Here is a 5,262-nt window from a genome sequence, read left to right on the forward strand (position 1 = left end):
ATTTATACATGCATCAAAGTGTTATCTTTTTGGGCATTAGCTCACTAAGTCCTTACATTGCAGGTAACGATGAGTAGGGCAAGCTGGCGCCAAGTCCTAAATAAGACAAAGTACATTGGGCATAACCGACCTTGGGATTTTATGATGGGCTCAGCTTTGTGTAAATAAAAATAAATATCTTGGCTTTATGTAATAATTGAGGTTTTAAATAAACTAAGAAATCTCTATGTGACTTTTACTTTTCTGTAAGAAAGTTTTTGTTGGATTGTACTAAACTTTTAAAATTCGTATTTATATTAAGAGTAACTGTGTTTTTTTTAAAGCATTTTTAAGTAAATAATATAGTGGAGTGTTACAAATTGGTATCAAGGTTTAAACCAATTTTGTAGACCGTCCATATGCACAAGTCAAGGGGAAGGACAAGGCTCAGCTTTTTAGTTATAACTTGAAATTAAGGTAATTAGGAAAATCTTACATTTGATTTGTAAGACACGTAGAAACTAAATTAAAAACTCGTTGAGATGTCAAGCGCTAGGGGTAACAGAGGCAGAAGGGCGGAAGGAAATGTAGGGGAGCAATCTGCAATCGATCGACTTACAAACATTGTCACACGACTCTTAGAAAGAGAAGTTAGAAGGGATGAACATGGTCAGGCAATGAACAACGTCGGAAGCGAATTTAAAAGATTAAATCCACCCACATTCGAAGGCGGTGTAGATCCTATCACAACAGACCAATGGTTACGAACCATGGAAAGAATGATAGAAGTAGTCAAAGTGCCAGAAGAAGAAAATGTCACATGTGTCTCCTTTATACTACGAGGAGCAGCAGAATACTGGTGGGACTCAATTAAACGAATTCATGATGAAGCAACAATGCAATGGGTAGAATTTAAAGAACACTTCTATAACAAATACTTTTCAGAAACTGTTCGTTCAGCCAAAAGAAGAGAGTTTGTTTATTTACAACAAGGAAGGATGTCTATGCTAGAGTACATCCGAAACTTTGATGAGCTCTCTCGATATGCTCCACATATGGTTGCAACGGAAGACTTGAAAAAGGATCACTTTATGCAAGGATTGCATAAAGATCTCACAAAAGACTTAAAGGTGGCTGGAGTTCGTGATGCTTCCTTCAACGATCTCATCAATCGAGCATTGGTAATTGAGCAAGCAGATGAAGAAAAAAAGGAAGAAAAATGAAGAAACAAATGAAGTGTGGACTAGGGGAACTTTGTAAGACAACACTCAAATAATAATAAGAGAAAGGGAATGTCAGTGGTCCAAGATCAGAGTAAAAGTAAACGCCAAATGAATCATCAGAAGGAAGTCCCATGAAAGCCAAAGTGCAATCAATGCGGCAGAACTCACCCTAGGGAATGTCGAGGAAATACCAGAACATGTTTCAAATGTAGAAAGGAATGACACTTCATTAAGGACTGCCCCAAAAATGGTACGCAACAAGAAAAGACTAATGCTCGAGTATTTACACTCACCAAGACGGATGCGGAAGGAAACCCCTCAGTAATATCAGGTGAACTATCTATCTCCAAAACTCCTGCATATGTGCTAATAGACTCAGGAGCTACACATTCATTTGCCTCACCAGCATTCATTAAGAAAATCGAAAATGTCCCTGACATAGTAAATAGGCCTTTTAGTGTCATGCTACCATCAGGTGAAATATTAAACTCGGGCCAATTAATTAAGGCACGTGAAGTCAGCATTAGTGGTAATACACTATGTGTTGACCTAATAATCCTCAAGATGCATGACTATGACGTAATTCTTGGTATGGATTGGCTTTCAAGGCACTATGCCAAGATAGATTGTAAGAAAAATGAGGTAACCTTTCGACCACCACAAGTGGAATCATTTACATTTAAAGGAGAATGCAAAAAGAACAGGATGTTTATCATTTCTGCCTTAAAAGCAGCCAGACTATTAAATGGAGGGTGTGAGGGGTACTTGGCAAGTGTGGTTGTCGAAACAAAATAGCAAAGACCAAAGTTGGAAGATATTCCAGTGATGAACGAATTTCTTGAGGTCTTTCCTGAAGAAATTCCAGGATTGCCACCAGATTGAGAAATTGAATTCAAAATTGATTTGATACCAGGAACTGCTCCAATTTCAAAGGCGCCCTCTCGGATGGTCCCATTAGAATTAAAGGAGTTAAAGAGTCAATTACAAGAGTTACTAGACAAACGCTACATATGCCCAAGCTATTCACCATAGGGAGCACCAGTATTGTTTGTGAAAAAGAAGGATGAATCAATGCGAATGTGCATCGATTATCGAGAGCTAAATAAGGTGACTATCAAGAACAAGTACCCGCTTCCACACATTGATGACTTGTTTAACCAGCTGCAATGAGCATCAGTATTTTCAAAAATTGATTTTCGGTTAGGATATCACCAGTTAAGAATCAAAGAGGCGGATATTCCTAAAACAGCATTCAGAACACGTTATAGACACTATGAGTCTGTCGTCCTACCATTTGGTCTAACCAATGCCCCAACAGCTTTCATGGACCTTATGAACAGGGTATTTAAAGACTACCTAGACAAGTTCATAGTGGTGTTCATCGACGATATTTTGATCTACTCACGGTCAAAAAAAGAGCATGCTCAGCACCTAAGGATCACTCTTCAGATCTTGAAGGAGAAGCAACTTTATGCGAAACTCAAGAAATGTGAATTTTGGCTTGAGAAAGTTACATTCTTGGGACACGTCATGTCTAAGGATGGAATTTCAGTAGACCCCTCGAATGTGGAAGCTATAATCCAATGGTCCAGACCGACTAATGCCAAAGAAGTCAGAAGCTTCTTGGGTTTGACTGGATACTACTGAAAGATTTGTTGAAGGATTCTCGAAGATCGTGATACCATTAACCCAATTGACAAAGAAAAATGCCAAGTTTATATGGACTCCAGAATGCGGGAAAAGCTTTGAAGAATGAAAACGACGACTGATCACTACTCCAATCCTAGCCATTCCTAACAACTCTGAGGATTTTGTCATTTATACTGATGCCTCCAAAAATGGCATAGGATGTGTCCTCATGCAAAATGGAAAAGTCATTACATATGCTTCTAGACAATTGAAGGAATATGAGAAAAATTATCCAACGCATGATCTGGAGTTGGCAGCGATGGTACATGCATTAAAAATATGGCGTCACTATTTAATGGGGGCGCATTATAAGATTTACATTGATCACAAGAGTCTCAAATACTTCTTTATGCAAAAGGAGCTGAATATGTGACAACGACGTTGGCTAGAGCTTGTCAAGGACTACGACTGCGAAATAAACTATCATCCTGGAAAAGCAAATGTGGCAACAAATGCACTAAGTAGAAAGTCAAGCTTGTCAGCTTTAAGGACTCTACCTAAGCCATTACAAGATAATATATGCAAGGCAGTTATCGAACTAGTAGCAAGAAAATTAGCCAACATGACACTTCGTTCAACTTTATTAGAAAAAATTAAAGAGGGGCAGGAAAGTGATTCTTACTTGAAGAATTTGAAGATAGAAGCCAACTCAAAAGATATGTTGTTTAAAACGTCAGAGAGGGGAATCATCTTTTTCAAGGACAGGATATGTGTGCCAGAAAATAAAGATATAAAGAAAGAAATTCTACTTGAAGCTCACACAACTCTATATTCACTTCACCCTGGCACAACAAAAATGTACAAAGACTTAAAGAAGCATTATTGGTGGCCTAGAATGAAGAAGGATATAGTGGAGTTCGTGGCAAAATGTCTCACTTGTCAACAAATCAAAGCGGAGCACCAGCGACTTGCAGGACTTTTGCAATCCAATCAAATCCCTCAATGCAAATGGGAAGAAATCACGATGGACTTCGTCGTTGGTCTTCCAAAAACTACCAAAATGCATGATGCCATTTGGGTGATCGTCGATCGACTTACAAAATCTGTTCACTTCTTACCTATTTAAATGACGTACACCATAGACCAGCTTGCAGAAATATATGTAAAGGAGATAGTAAGACTACATGGTGTGCCCATTTCTATTATTTCTAACCGAGATGCAAGGTTCACATTCTGAGAAAAGTTACATAAGGCTATGGGGACAAGATTGAAGTTCAGTACAACATTTCTACATAGTGTGCCCATTTCTATTATTTCTGACCGAGATGCAAGGTTTACCTTAACATTCTGAGAAAAGTTACATAAGGCTATGGGGACAAGAATGAAGTTCAGTACAACATTTCACCCCCAAACAGACGACCAATCAGAAATAATGATTCAGACGCTTGAAGATATGTTGCGAGGATGTGCTATTAACTTTCAAGGATCATGGAGAAAGTATTTACCATTGGTTGAATTTGCTTACAACAATAGTTACCAAGCAACAATCGACATGGCACAATACGAAACTCTATATGGTAGAAAATATAGATCGCCTATTCATTGGAATAAAATGGGCGAGCGAAGGCATCTTGGACCCGAGTTAATTACTGTCTCATCTGAAGCAATCGAGAAAATACATCAAAGAATGCAGGCAACTCAAAATCGACAGAAAAGTTATGCAAATAAGAGGTGAAGGCCTTTGGAATTTCAAGTTGGTGATAAGGTATTTCTAAAAGTTACCCCAGTAAAAGGATTAATGAGATTTGGGAATAAGGGAAAATTAAGCCCAAGGTTTATTGGGCCATTTGAAATACTCGATCGTGTCGGGAATGTTTCCTACTGACTTGCCCTCCCACCATTATTATCAAGAATACATAATGTCTTTCATGTCTCCATGTTAAAGAAATATGTTCCAAACTCCTCTCATGTGCTAGATTACAAGCTTCTTCAACTAGAAGAAGACGTAACTTATGAAGAATGTCCAATTCAAATTCTTAATAAAAAGATAAAGGAGTTAAGGAACAAGAAGATTTCTTTAGTCAAGGTACTATGGTGGAATAACTCAATGGAGGAGGCAACATGGGAGGGTGAAGAAGAAATGAAGAATAAGCATCCTGAGCTATTCAGTAAGTAAATTTCAATGATGAAATTTTAAAAAAGGGGGAAGGAAACTGTGAGGTACAATTTTCTTAAATAAAGTAGAATATATTTTTAAGCTAACAAGCCCCTTGAGTTTATAATATTTAATTTTAAGGAATGATGACATAAGCAATGACATAAGAAATGATGACGTAAGCAGTGACATAAGCGATGATGTAAAAAGAAGTGTAGAGAAAGTTAAAGAATTCTAGAATTTAGTAAGTTATTTATGAAGGTTAATCTCAACCAT

The 5,262-nt window shown here is 37.6% G+C and overlaps 1 pseudogene; it reads left to right on the top strand.

Moving 5' to 3' along the window:
• Positions 1–521: 521 nt before the first annotated feature.
• On the top strand, positions 522–4,566 carry LOC112099616 (annotated as a pseudogene).
• Positions 4,567–5,262: the final 696 nt, after the last annotated feature.

Source organism: Citrus clementina, unplaced genomic scaffold, assembly GCF_000493195.1.
Source record: "Citrus clementina cultivar Clemenules unplaced genomic scaffold, Citrus_clementina_v1.0 scaffold_3, whole genome shotgun sequence".
Lineage (NCBI taxonomy): Eukaryota > Viridiplantae > Streptophyta > Magnoliopsida > Sapindales > Rutaceae > Citrus > Citrus x clementina.